The sequence below is a fragment of the Juglans regia genome, chromosome 7 (assembly GCF_001411555.2).
Source record: "Juglans regia cultivar Chandler chromosome 7, Walnut 2.0, whole genome shotgun sequence".
NCBI lineage: Eukaryota > Viridiplantae > Streptophyta > Magnoliopsida > Fagales > Juglandaceae > Juglans > Juglans regia.
The window spans coordinates 17,014,770-17,030,327 of NC_049907.1; the positions used below are offsets into that span (position 1 = coordinate 17,014,770).

Below are 15,558 nucleotides of genomic sequence, written 5' to 3' on the forward strand. Positions count from 1 at the left end.
AACAAAGCAGCTCAGTTCCATGTGGATTGTACATCATTATCTCTTAGACCACTTTACTCACATAGGACGTATTAATTTATGGTTTTTTTTTTTTTGAGAGAGAGAGAAGGGGGGGGGGTCTGAATCTGGATATAAAAACACTGTAGAAGAAGAGAAAATGAACATGGTATGCATGCAAGAGATAGAATGAATGGGCAAGAGATGGAGTAAAAGCCACAAAAATGCTCTGGAAACTGAGACCAATCACCTGGTTCAGATGTGGCAGCCACAGGGCATGGAGCTAATTATGAGTGAATGTGGAAGAGGTTGCATACCCATTCCCAGTTGACGCTATCTGTGTATCATGGCAAAACTCACAAATCTAACACTACCACACTTCTCCTGTACACACATTTATTTATTTACTTATTTTTTTTTAAAAAAAGTAGGTTATTGCAACCTTTGCTAACTTCTTATCACTAGAGTGATGGAGATTAATTTATTTCCTTTTAACATTCTATTATCTATTTGTTTTTGGGAGATTATCCAAATCCTAGTATAAAAATAGAAAGAACGAGTAAAGAATCTTAAGGGAAAGTATACAGTAGAACGAGTAAAGAGTCTTAAGGGAGAGTATACAGTTTCTCTATATGGATTCATTTAAATTTCTCTTAAAGTACTTTCAGACAGATAAGAATATTATTATAATCATATCCAGATAAAGAATGCCAACATTTAGTCTCGTCTTCATTATCCTTTATCTTTTAGAGAAAAAGAAACGATTATGAGGATACTTTTGAGTTCAAATTCACATAGCATTTGCGAGCAAATCGAGTAGCAAAATGAGTATTAAATTGTGTTTAATAGTGTACATATTCATGATTCATGGCTAATGGGGCAACATGGTGGTGTTGGCTCCAGGACATTCAAACCAGTGAAAGAGTCAAAGCATGTGAAACAATGTTTTAGACAAAAATTTAAATTAACGCAGGCCAAGAAGTTGGGGAAGGTGATTTTTTCATTACTTTGACCATATTAATGTAGGAGACCGTGATGGTGATGCCTCCCTCTCAAGCCCTCGAGGTTCCATTCCCCTCAACAACCACTCCAATATCACCTTATTTTACATCAATCCAATAGAATAACAAAAACAAACACCTTTTTTTCCCTCTTTTTTTCTTTTTTTTTTTAATTTTTTTGGGAAATTTCAAGCAGTTTTTAAAGGTTTATTACAGTTACCAAGATTCCTTGTTCCCCCATCTTTTTGCCCAATTCAGGCCCTTTGTTACAACACAATTGACTGATTATATTAAGCAGACTTGCACAACTCTTAGGGCGGTCTTAAAAGTAACCCATTCGACTTTAATCCTTACATAAATCTACAAACAACTCATAAAATATAATTACCGAAAGTAATTGGCCCATAATCGTATGTGAGAAACAAGCTCTAATCATTTCGTGCCAGCTATAGCTTAAAAAGCTAATCCCTTAGAGAAATGCTAAACTCACACATGGGTTTTCCGATGGGTTCCCGACAGTATTTTTTTTTTAATTTAGTAATTAAGGATATTTTTTTTAATAATATTTTGAATTTTTTTTAAATATTTAAAAATATTAAAAAAAAACCAAAATTTGCACTGTCTGATCCCTCATGTGTGGCTGTAGAGCCACTGAATCCTTTAAGATGGGTTTTAAACTTTGCCGGCATTAATTACTTGGTAATTAATTTTAAAAGAATAATCAATTAAATTTAAAAAAAAAATCTGAAAATAGAAAAGAACCATATTTATCATTTAATAAGGCTAAATTTTGATAAATGAAAGATCCCTTTTTTTCTGTTTCTGGATATGAGAAATTGGAAGAGATGCACAAAAATTATGTTGGGTTTATAAATGTTTGAAGTCTTTGTTGCAAGCAAAGGTAATGATAAATACAGTTTATATATTAGTTAAGTGTCGCGTACTCTTTTTTTAAAAGAATAAAAATTATTATTAAAAAATTAAATTTTTATATAGATTGGCTCATTTTTTCTTAAAAAAAACTTATGATTTCTCAAATATTAATATTAGGGCAGGCATCGTTTGGCTTATTTACAAAGCGTCATTCGCTTTGCCTTTATTTCACCCGAGGCGGTCGGCCGGGTAGCACGGTCAAGTCCCGGCGGCAGGGTCACTCTGCTGACCTCATTCGGTCAATTTTTCGAAATAAAATAAAATACATTGTTCCTGGGCCTAAACCTGTCGCTTTCAGGTCCATCGGTGCAGCCCATTTGTTGTCCCCAACCCTTTTTCCCCATAAAAGCCTTCGGCACCTTCACACATTTTTTCTCACATTGCACTTGCTTCTTCTTCCATTCACATCTCTCAGTTTCTCTGTCTCTCTCTTTCTCTGCGTATGTGTTTGTGTGAGGAAGAGAAAAGATGAAAGCAAGACAAAAGTTTCTGCAAGGTATGAATATATATAGTGAAAGCTTTACATGCCATTTCAAAAACCTTTGTAAATTCCATTTTTGCAGAACTTACATTCTCTATCCCACTCTCTTATTCTTATATGTATCCTCAGTGTTCAACCTTTTTTTCATCTCTCTTCTTCTCAGCCATACACAGTTTATCAGAAACATAAAGATTGTTTCTACTCCATATAAATGACTAATGTGATTTTGCCATGGCTCAATCGTAATCCCCAGGAAAAATCATGATTAATCTAGAGTTAATTATCTCCTGTTTTTCTTATCTTCTAAATATATCTGGTCTCACATTATATATAATTGTTGATGCAGATCACCTTGAAGTGGTTATCATGCATGAATCCATGAACAACACCACAACCGTACTGAACCCTTTGAAAATTGGAATCCATGGCAAAAAAGAACTCCAGCTTGCAGCAGACATCTCTGCTGGCATTCAATTTGAGAATGGGAGTTCTATTGTGATGTTGGCCTGTTCATGTTAATTGGGTGCTATCCTACCTGAGCTTTAATCTCTACCATCTTCTTCATCCTTTCTTTTCTTTATTTATCTCTTTCAATTTTCTTTATTTTTTGGTCTTCTTGACCTTGTAAGACCTTTTCTTGATCTTGTAAGACCTTACACCATATCTATTGCCTTTATTTTCTAATTTATTATAGGCTCTATATCAAAGCCAACTAATATAGAACTTAGTAATTATCTTTCCCGTTTTCCGCCCAACTCATCTTCTCCTTCCTTGTCTATCCCTCCTGAGCTGTTTGAAATTACCTTGGCATATATGCATCTCTCCTCAAGAACTTGTCCTGTATACAGAAGACTACTTGATGATCACATCTCAGAGTTCATGCAAGCAATGGAGCCTTCTCAATTGCAACGTGGATGACTTTGTTTTCACATGTAAATATAGAAGGATCGAAGAAAATGCAAGAAGAAGTGGTCCTTGAGGTGGAGTTGTATACAAAATCTAGAATATGTTAAACAAAATAATTTCCTTGTTGTTTTCATTCACAATCAATACTCTTTGTTTCTTATTCTGTATGTTGAGGCCTTCAATTTCAATATTGTATTATTGTGCACTGCAGAAATATGCTGCTGCTGCTTGCAGGGCATCAGTTTCGTTGTTTTATATGTTGTTGGCTGACCGGAAGATGAGGAAGAGAATAAATATTGTTCTCTCAGATCTGTGGAAGAGTTCCCTCTCGTGACTGCTCTTATATGTACAAAATATCCACTGTATTATTGGAGCTCTCTCTCTCTCTCTCTCTCCAAAAGACTTTTTTGTAGTACTAAGGAAGTTGCTGTTCATGGAAAAAAGCTGATTTACTCTTGACGTGAGAAGTGTTGTCTTTCCACGCCTCAGAAATCATGTAGCTAGTGAGCACTCGAAGAGAAGAGAAGAGAAAGAGAAAAGAAAAAACCCCCAAAAAAAGGAAGAGTGGCAGAGATCAGGGAAATAATTTCCTTATCTCTTTCGTATGGTTGATTTGTTTCTTCTTTTAAACAAGACAAACAAGGATAGACCCGATCCAAGAAACTCAATTTGGCAGTTCACATATCCTATGCCTTTGATCTCATCTACCATTAATGGTTATTAACTAATTATAAAGTTATTTTCACATGAGCTTTACAATTTAACACTTCAAAACTTGACATGATACTTGAACTCATGATCAAAGCATTATGCATGATATCTCAGACCAACCAAAAAAAAAAATGGGAGCATCATATATAATTAGCTGATTAGCCTAAAACTGCTACATCTTTTGATCTTCATCAAGGTTTATAAATAATAAAACTTAAAACAAAAAAAATCAACACAGTAAGTGTTCATTATTTTGGCCAGTCGAACATGTACGTACTCTTTTTTTTTTTTTTTTGCTTTTTTGAGTTGAGGGAAGAGAGTTTCAAATTCCAAACATCCATTTTAAATATTGAGAGTTATACCAATCACGCCACAATAAATACCCTATACTTAGGATATATATGGTACGTAATAAAGCCTCATGAGTTCATGGCGAACAACTGACGAAGCTCCTCCCACAAAAGGATAGAGATCATCGATAGAGACCTACCTATCTCACATGATATATATGCACATGAAGTTAACATGATGAAGCATGAATTAATGTATTTTCTCCTTTTTCCCCGTTTCTAACTTTGCATCATGATTATCGGATTAAGATTCTCTTGCTAAATAGGGAACAAGTCAATATATATCATAATTAAAGAAAAACTCCTACTCCTTGTAGTCACGTGACTATATAATGACTTAATTTGATTGAGCAACCTACCAAAACCATTGCTCCTTAACAAATGCTAGCTAGCTTTAGACCCTACATTTGTCAATTAGCAGTTCCACGTGTCCCAACAGTAGTAATAGGAATTTTTTTTTTTTTTTAATATTTGGAGGCCGGCAATTAACTAGTACAAGAAATGCGCATAGGCCGGTGCCTTAAATAAATAAATGAATTTATATATCAGTTAAATAAATACTTTAATCATAAATTTTTTTTTATGAAAATAGATTTGCTAACTGATATGATTTGACATGTCGTATTATAAAATTATTTTAATTTATAAAGTAAAGTCACGTTAATTTATAAATTTTATTTTTATGAAATTATTTTTATGAAAACTATAGCATTACTCTCTCAACTATACATTTTGTTAAGATAATTGAGGCTTACAAACTCATGCAAGACATAAATTATTTTTACCCATGAAAAGAAATGTGTAATTATCATGCTAATGGGGAAGAAATTTAAGCTACTCATGATTGCATTTGAAATGAGTTTAATCCAACAAATTCTGCAGCTTGCTTTAGCGATCGAGCAGATGGGTGATCCGGTGAAATATAATATGTCCATCACTGTCGTGCAGTTATACTGAACAACAGTGATCTAAAGTAATTCAAAGATGAAGACCAATTTGGTAGCTAATTATTATAAGCAAAGACCACCGGTGTTTACATTTTTGAGTATCGAAAGGGGTCAGAGTGGTGAATTCTGGCCTGAAATGATGATGTCCACAAGTGGGTATTGAAAAGCTAAATGCCTTTAGCATGTTTATGAGTTAACAGCAGTTTAAAAGAAAAATGATAGTTACAGTCGGGAATATATAAGTATTGTATAATTATTTTTAAAAATAATAAAAAAATATAAAATTTATATAAAATAATAATAATTTTATAATTATATATAATATTACTCGTGTTTGAAAATGAAAGGGAGCTTAGAGAGGGAAGGAGGGGATGAAGGAAGGCACTCTTACAATAATTTCCTTCATATCTTCCCAATATTTGAGCTGAATCGAGGCATCAGCAACATAGGGCCCATTTTTGTCAAAGTCTTTTCCATCTTTAGGTAACATGCTAACATGGCTCTTTCATTAGGTTTTTACTTTTTGTACGAATCATTCCTTTCAAGACCCTTGGAAAGGAGGGCGAATGACCTCTCAATAATGCCTCGATGGAAAAATTCAAGGATGCTTACTTTATTGGTAAAATGTGAATGATGGTGCAGCTGTAACTAAAACCCATCAATCAATCAATCTGATAAGATAATATTTTTTATTACTACACTTTACCTATAAATAAGGAAAATGTTATTTAGTACTAAATGTTGTCGTTGAAAATTATTGTTAGAATTTTTTATTTTTTTTATTGATTCAAAGTGATTATTAACGATATTGTATATATTTTTTATTCTTCATAATAGTTAAAGATGTTAAAACTATTTACAAAAAAATTAAACTACACATTTACACTAGCGATATGCAATACGCCCATTATTTACATGTGGCGGCCCACTAGCACCACCCTATAAATAAATATTTTTGTTCCTTTTTATTCTTTGTTTTTCTCACCATATTCCGTATGTTTATTCCAGATGAATAAAATATTATAAATTAATGTAAATTTATTCGTTAAGTTATAAAATTAATTTTATTATAAAATAGATTTAATAAATCGTATAAACTCATATTAATTTAAAATTTTACTTATATATAATTTTTTTTATATTTACAACACTTCTTTTCGTAATATAATAAGTCGATTTTCTTAAACGGAAATGGAAACAAATTAGCAAATTTTTGTAGGCAATCTATAAGGGATGTTTGAAAATAATTTTCATCTCATTTTATTTTATTTTATTTTTAAACATTATTTTAATACAAATACTTTTAAATTAATCATTACAACTTTTTTCAAATTTTTAAATAAAAAATAAAAAATAATTTAATTTTTTTAAATCTTAAAATAAAAATAATATTATATTATTATATTATAATAATATTTTAACCTTAAAATATTTTTTATTCAACTAGTTCTCTCAGTTTTCAAAACTCAATAAATACTTAACAGTTAACTCAAACTATTTTATTATTATTCACAAATTATTTTATTTTTATTTATAAAATTTTCATTCCATCTCATTCTCCAACATGAAATGACATTGACATATATATCTTATTAATTTTTGTTCCAACTAGCATATAACCAATATTTTATTTAAAAAAAAAAAAAGAACGAAAAAAGAAAGAAAAACTATGTCCTAACATTGATAATGATACATCCTCATCGTGATCGAACAAGACCATTTGGATGGAACCATATCAAGCTTAATGAGATCGACTTGTCTATTTGTAACAATGACGAGGTCTGAGCTGTTATCTTCAATGATAAGAAAATACAGGAAATGACAAAAAAAAAAATTTGAAGATTTTCATTTCATTTGACATGAAAAGTATCGAACTTTTTTAAAACTGGTTCGTGCTTGATTCAGCTTTTATTGGAATTCAATTTGTTGGATTTGTGGGACAAGTTCAATTCTATAAAAAAAAAAATGGACCCAAATCCGAATATCTTTCCTTTTTTTTTTTTTTTTTTTCCCGGGTTTCTTGAATATGAACCGGGCCTAACTCGGCTTACATATAAGTGCATCCAAACTCTTGTTGGGTAAAGTTTAAAATATTTTTAGGTATGTTTTCATGAGGTCTTTTTTTTTTTTTTGTAAGTGGAGTGAGAGGTTTTGAATCCAGATTTTTTATTTGGAGAACCAGACAATATACCGTCAAGTTATCAAACTCTTGATAAAATACATTCATGAGCTTTTCATGACCCCCAACAAATGTTTTTTTTATTATTTTATAGATAATTTATGAACTATACACTCGAAGTTGTAACCTGAAAATATATAGTTTCTTTTTTTTTTTTTTTTTGAGTTGGGCATGGGGGATTTTGAACTTCAGATCTCAATTTTAGAGGTTAAGGGTTATGTCAATTAGACCACAGGCCTTTGGCATGAAAATATATAGTTAATTAGTTTACAAACTGATCTTCTCATAATCTCTTAATTAGTTTATATCCCTTCAAAGTTGAACCAAAGTGCTGTTACGTAGGAAGAGCCAAGGAATTGTTGAAGTGACAAAATTCAAAGAAGAAACATGAAGAACAATAAAAAGATGAGTCAGCAATACTTTTGTCTGATCTTTTCTGTATGTTACTTTGTTGGGCCTATGATTGGGAAACACAGACAACCTTAATTTCATCTTCAATTAGTTTTTCAGCTCATCAGCAGCCTGCTAAACCCATAAGGTACAAGTCCGCTAATTTTAGATGGGCCTGAGCCCATTTGCATCAAGTACTGAGCTCGCTCTGGGCCTAGTTTCCCGAAGCTTGTTATGCTGCACCTGAACGGCGTATTTAAGACCCAACCTGTCTTTTGAAAAAGAGAAATCTTTTGTCTCTTTTAAAAATGAGTAATTCCTCAGAGAATAAACATATTTAATATATAACATATTCAAAATCTATCCCCCAACATTTTAAAATATATATATATATATTATTTTTCTTTCTCCATTTTCATTCGAGAAGTTTTAACAATTAATTTTTATATATTAAATATTTTTTTAAATTTAACATTTTTCTTGTAATTATTAATTAACGTTAGACATATTAAAGCTTTTTGTTAAAAAAGGCGACAATTATTTATCTTTGATTATTATAAACACGTGTCATATATCCCTAACTTGATAAGATTTTTTGTATTATGTTTATATACTTTTTGCATTAGCACATGCAACAAATATTAGAAAAAGAAAAGCCTTATTGCAAGCGATCTTGCGCACCAAATTACGTACTAATATTGAATGTAAGGTATTTATTTAATGAAACAATATAAATTGAAGATGAAAATTATTTTCGTAAGATAGAGGATCTTATTTTTCTCTCAATATTTTTTTCTTTTAATTTTTTCATATTAAAAAAAACTATGTAAGTGTTGATATGTGGTTTGTTGCATTAAACCGTTTGTACCTAATAAGTCCTATTAGAAAATTTGTAATATTATTTTAATACTAATTCATCCCCCAAAAATGAACTCATGAATCCATCACGAGTGTACCTATTTCTTTTGTGATTCCCATTTATCTTCTTTAATTTCCTCGATCTCTGGTTGAAAGTGTACGCACATGGGTTCTGATAGCTTACTATCTCTATTACTTATTTATTATTTTTATTATTATTTTTTATTATTTAATGGTTAAAGAAATAACTATTAGTAAAATTATAATTTTTTTTATTTTTTTAAATAAAAGATGTGAAACAATACTTTAAAAAAAGAAAAATTTCAAATATACTAGAGTAATAAATAGATGGTGAAATATAATAATCATATTATTATCTTTACAAAACTTGAATAAAGATTAATTTTTGCTAGGGGGAGCTACAAGAGTACCACACCGATTAAACAAGTTAAGTTAATAGCTGTGAAGAGAAACAATGATGTGACATGCGTCGTCATGTGTCCAAACTTTTGAAAGGTATATATATAAATAAATATATATATATGTATGTATCTATATATATTGGTTGCTTTCATGCGATCTTAATGAAACAGATGAATCTTTGGTAAAATGACAGATCGTATATATATATAAAGCGGGGGTTTGTTTTAAATTATGGTACGAATTTTATTATTTATTTTTCTTTCATTTTTGTGTGAGGTCTTTACAATCGTACCTCCCTGAAATATTTGTAAATTAATTTCCCTTTGTAAGAATTTATTGCAACCCTTTCCAGAGACGCTTCACGTACAAAACATCAAAAAAAAAAAAAAAAGTTACAGATAGAAATTAGGATGACTTTTAGTAACATACTCCATTCCAGTCATTTTAATTTTAATGGTAGAATTCTTTTTTTTTTTAAATGTGTGCACGAGACATACACTCTAAAATTATATTTAGAAAAATATTATAACCATAAAGTAATTACACAAAAATAATATCACAAATTGATGTGATTTGATATGATTTGATAAATTGTAAATTTATTTTTATTGTAAAGCAGATCTGACGGGTCACATGAAGAATACGTAAATTTGTAAAAATAATTTTTATATAATTATTTTGTGGCTACACTAGCACTCCTCTATATGTTTGATCGGTGGTTGATTAATTGGACTAATTGTATACATTTTAATATATACAGGTCGGAAAACTCTCCAATTGTCAACAACCCACAACAAAAATAATAATCGTTAATCAAACCACTCATTTTCCAGGATTCGTTGTGAGATGACTTGCAAACTCAACCGATGCCGCAGTCAACCCTAAGTTTCCTTAATTATGAGAGGCTTCAATATAGATCATATAAAATATATTATATTCAAGCAACTGATGAGAGTACCATTGGTTTTATATATGTATTTCCATGCATGGCAAATGCATGTATCTGGATATATTAATACACATGCACAAATAATATTAGTGCACATCGCTTATATGGGTCTAGGCTCTAGAGGGGACACAAATAATAGAGATGTCTAAAAAATTTTACTTATCATGCCCTACAACACACCAACACATTTATCATTTTTATCATTTTATTTAAACATACACACGCACATTAATATGTAAATATGTGTGTTTAAATAGAATCATGACAAGAATGACAAATCACATATTTGTGTGTAGTGTAAGAATGATAAATAACATTTTTCTTGATGGATAATCTTTAAATTTTTCACTAATATATATAAAAAAATCCTTTTTACGAGAAAATATATACCTAAGTTATTTCGGAGATTTAATATTGGACCTATTTTTCGGACAATAATTTCCTAATTTTCTTTCTGGGAGGGAGGGCTAGCTCTCACAAATCTGATCCCATGCTGTAGTTCAGGGAAAAAAAATAAAACAAAAGACCCCTATTTAAACAATTATGAACATGCAAATTGTTAAGCATCTTTCCAAAATTAATATGGACAAAAAATTATTATTTTTTTTTTTATCATTTTATTAACAGTGGTCGCTCGATCCTCTCCTGAAAAAATATTACTCCGACATGCAGTTATATAATAGTTATAAGATAGATCAGCTAGCTCTCAAATTAAACTTAATTAGTAGCAGGTCTGATTTTCATGTGAAAACAAAAAAACTGCAGTCACAAAAAATATCATCAAAAGTGCATAAAATAAATTAAACTTATATGCTATCTTTTTTTTTTTTTTTTTGTAACATGCTAATTTTTTTTTTATCTATTTTATGTACGTACGTACGTCATAAAAGCAACTAGCTAATACCAACCAGATTATAGACAATAATATATATATATATATATCTATTTATATATATATATTTAAGCATACGTACGTAGTGTTGGACCCCCAAAAATGAAAAACAGCCAACCGACAGTATATATGATAGGACATGGTTTCCTTTCAGGCAATGATAAATCATTGTCAACCCGATCAGATTGACATGAATTATGATCAATCGTGTGATAGTTTGCTGCCATAAGGCTATATATATATATATATATATATATATATATATATATAATGCGAGAGATCGAGTTGCCTTATTGTTGGGCCTCGATCATAATGCATGCATATACCTACACTAGCTAATAATAGAGAACCAACGTGCTTGATCGATGCTACTACGCAGTACTCTGGCCTTTTCAATTATTATTTATTGGCTCTATATATATATATATATATATATATATATATATACACCATCTTTTCATATATATTAAATTGGCATGCAATTAATTTGTTAATATTATATGCATACGTGCGCATATAATTGCTTTAGTTTCTGTTAGGGTTAGATCGTTTGATAGATCATATCGAATATAATATCATGTGAAGCCTCCATCGTGCTCTAATTATATGATCTCTTTTTGCTAATTAAATCATGTCAATATTTCTTCAACGTGTACGTGCTTAGTTGCCACGTAAAGGGTCCAGGCAATTATAGAAGTTATGTTAAAAATATAATACAAATATATAATATCTTATTATTTGCCCATAAATCACGAAACCCCGGCCCATATTTTTGTAGTAAGAAATATAAGTAGTTCTATATATGAAGAGTACGTACGTCGGTAACTTGTTGGCAAGCTTGCTTGCAAATAAATAAATAAATTACATTTTTCATGGTCATGGTCTTCGTCCCACTTGCCGCTTAGAATCCAATCGGGAAACCCAAGGCACTACAAGAAATTTTTTTATTTGTGATTAGTTATTTCATGCAAAAATAATTATTTCATGTTAAAATGAGTTTATTTTTATCATAAATAATTATTTTAGTTACAAATAATCCATCACAAATGTTTATTTTTCTTGTAGTGACGAACGTGGCCTAGCTAGATAGTAATAAACAAGAAAATATTGTGCGCACAATATTTGAAGTGAAAGCTTTAACTGACCACAATATCATATATATATATATATATATATGGTAGTGATCATCCATGCATGACCATTGGATTACCTTCATCCATCGGTGGTGAAAACCCAAGCTAGCGGTTTACCATATGGAAAACATAATCCTCCTCCTAAATCATATTAAAGAGTACTTAGATCGACTTGGGTATTTTTCATTTTTTATTTTTTATTTTTATAGAAAGTATGCCTGTCAATGGCATGTTATCTTTGTGTATGTGGCCTCGTGCATGTTTATTTGGTTGCGCCCTTTAAATATATAATACATTTAATTAGTAGAATTTGATCTTTGAGTGTGTGTATATATATATATATATATAGGATTGTACATAGGAAATGGTGTCGACGTGGTTTGTTACATGATCTTCAAATTAAGCAATCTCCGTTGCATTTATAGTTGTAGTACAATGTGTACGTGCTCGTAAAAACATGAACATGTTTCTTCAGTCTTGAGAGATGTTAAAAAACTAATAATATAATTCAAGTGAGTTTATAATTGATTCCTATTGACATGATATATATATATATATATATGAATAATTGTCATGGAAGATAGATATCTATCTATAGGTTGGGCCTCCCAATTATTGTGTACCTATCATTATTATAAAATTGAAAGCATCTGATCTGTACGTCGATCATGGATTGATGTTATTGGGTTGGACTTTGGGTTCTGAAAAAGCTAACTCATATATATATATATATATATATATATATATATAATCAATTGAATTACAGTAGTACTACTGATTGATGCTACCATGAATTATCAAATTATCATGTTGGTGCTGAGAGAGACTTGGGTTTCTCTCCCATTCGGAAGACAGACAGTTTTTGCTTTGCATGGTAGCATATGATATTGATAAAAAAAATAAATATATTTTTATAAAAAAATAATAGTAATACCCAACGCCAGACCAGAAACACATGATGATCGACATCAATTTGCTGCTAATAATAATTATTAATGTTGTGTGGTTTTTAAAGACTACTAGAAGTTGATTGGAATGAAAGAAGCAGCTAATTACTAATTCTATTTTCCATTTTTCGATTTTTATTACTAGCGCGGCCTTCGTCATCGGGGCGTGTGCCGTGCAGTGCAGTGCAGTGCATGGGAATGCAAACCCTAGCTAGCTAGCTGGCTGCTTCATTTGGTGTCAACGACCCAATTTTCTTTTTGTTTAATTTAATCATTTTCTGCTCAGCAGTGTCAACAACCGACTTTTTAATATCCGAAACCTAACTAGCTAGCCAGGTGCAAGTGCTCCTCACTATGATACTCATGCGCTCCACAGTTTATTTTCCCTTTTTTTTTCTTTTTCCTTTTTATGGTCGGTCTAGGTCCTTCTTTATCTATTCACTTCAATATTACCACATTCAGGAAGAAAAATAATAATAATAATAATAATAATTTTAGAATTTATCAAATCATAACGATGTCAAGTACTACTGGATCAGTTTTTAGCATGATGATGTCGTTGAATACGTTACGTTTGGATGTTAAATTAAATTAAATTAAATTAAGTTGATATTGTTAGAATATTATTTTTAATATTATTATTATTTTATAATTTAAAAAAATTAAATTATTTATTATATTTTATATTAAAATTTAAAATAATTATAATGATAAGTTGAGATGAGTTTAAGAACTAAACAAAGCCAATCCAATTTGGATATAAAAATACTTTCAACACATATAATCTCATCATTATAATTTTTTAAAATTTTAATACAAAATTTAAGAAACAATTCAAAATTTTCAATTTTAAAAATAATAATAATATTTTATTCAATTCTCTTAAAACTATCTTATCTTATTTTATTATCTGAAGGAGCCCTAAAATATATAAATCTCGTACATATTTTTTATAGAAAAAAAACTAGATCTCATTATAAAAAATTTATTTTATTAGAGTGAAATTTATTTTTTTACAGAAAAATATACACAAAATTTACACATTTTAAAACTTATAAAAAAAAAACCAAAAGAATAGAACCAAGAATTACACGCGTGCGATAGGAAGATGCCTACATGGATGGAGCCCTAGAACTGACACCAAGTACGTGTAATCTTTGTCACTGTTAGGGACGGGACAGACATTAAAAAAAAGAAAAAAAACTTGGGAAATTAGGCGATCCAAATCTTGACTTGTGCTTCGATCAATTGACAAAAATAAATTGAAAAATGATAAGAATACTCTCGATTTATTATTAATTTATTTTGTTATATATTTAATTTTTTTTATTTAATAATTAAGAAGTGATTATTAATAAAATTATGTATTTTTTTAATTCTTTTTAATAATTAAGAAAGTTAAAAAATATTTAAAAAAAAGAGAAAAAAATTAAAAAATTAAAAAATAATATGAGTGATAAAGGAGAAATAAAGCGATATCATTACCCAATTAAATTAGGGTTCCTTTTTCGAGAGGAAGAGATGTGAATTGCGAAATAGTTGGTATCTTGAGAATCTGAGATATGGGACACCCAATAAAGCTTGAAGATTGTGGCCAGCCAACACGTGGGCGGCGGTGCTACACGCGAAAGGTGAAACAGCAATCGGCACTCACGAGTTCATGTCAACATGACCGGTGCTGGGGATTTTAATTGGGATCGAATACGATATATGGTACATATCACCGTAAGCCGATAGATCATCATGATCGTTGTAGGGCTGATTATTTTTTATTGCTCCGGTCGATCGACTCTCTTTTTTGTTCGTAGATACATATATAATTGATATGGAAAGTTGGTTACTAATTGTACATTAAATTAAGAGAAATATTAAAGAGAAATCACTATAACAATGCACACTTTACACTTACTGTGTAGCTGCTTCTAATTGATTGTTCTCAATACTCATTTGAGAATATGGTTGGTCTACATAATATCACATCATATATATAAAATAGATGTTCCTAATAGTAATTTTTATCTATATTTATTCTTATATTAAAGAATAATCTCATATTATTGTAGACAGAATCTTTAACATATTTATAAAAAATAAACAATTATTTTTTATAAAATTAATTTTATAAGATAAATTAGGTCATGAATTTCTTCACAATATTGATTGACTTTTCAACGGAATAAGATAAATAGTTTGTACATTTAAAAAATGTATAACTCCTATATATTTTTAAAAAAAAATTTGGACAAATTTAAGATTTAAATAACAAAAAAGTTATTTTCTAATAATAGATTTAATTTTTATTCAAAATAAGTACGCTTGACTTATATACCATATTACTATATCTTGCTAACATTACTCTCTAGAATATTTAAGTTTAAGTTTCTATGATGGAGTTTTCTTTGAAATTTAGAGATTACCGTCTTTCTAAATCATACCACGGCCTATATTAATTTTCTTCTAC

The 15,558-nt window shown here is 29.8% G+C and overlaps 1 long non-coding RNA gene across 1 annotated transcript; it reads left to right on the plus strand.

Annotated features, from left to right (window-relative positions):
• The first annotated feature begins 2,308 nt into the window (after window positions 1-2,308).
• LOC108983281 lies at window positions 2,309-3,777 on the plus strand. Its single transcript, XR_001994838.2, has 2 exons — window positions 2,309-2,427; window positions 2,759-3,777. It is a non-coding gene; the product is annotated as an uncharacterized LOC108983281 (long non-coding RNA).
• Window positions 3,778-15,558: the final 11,781 nt, after the last annotated feature.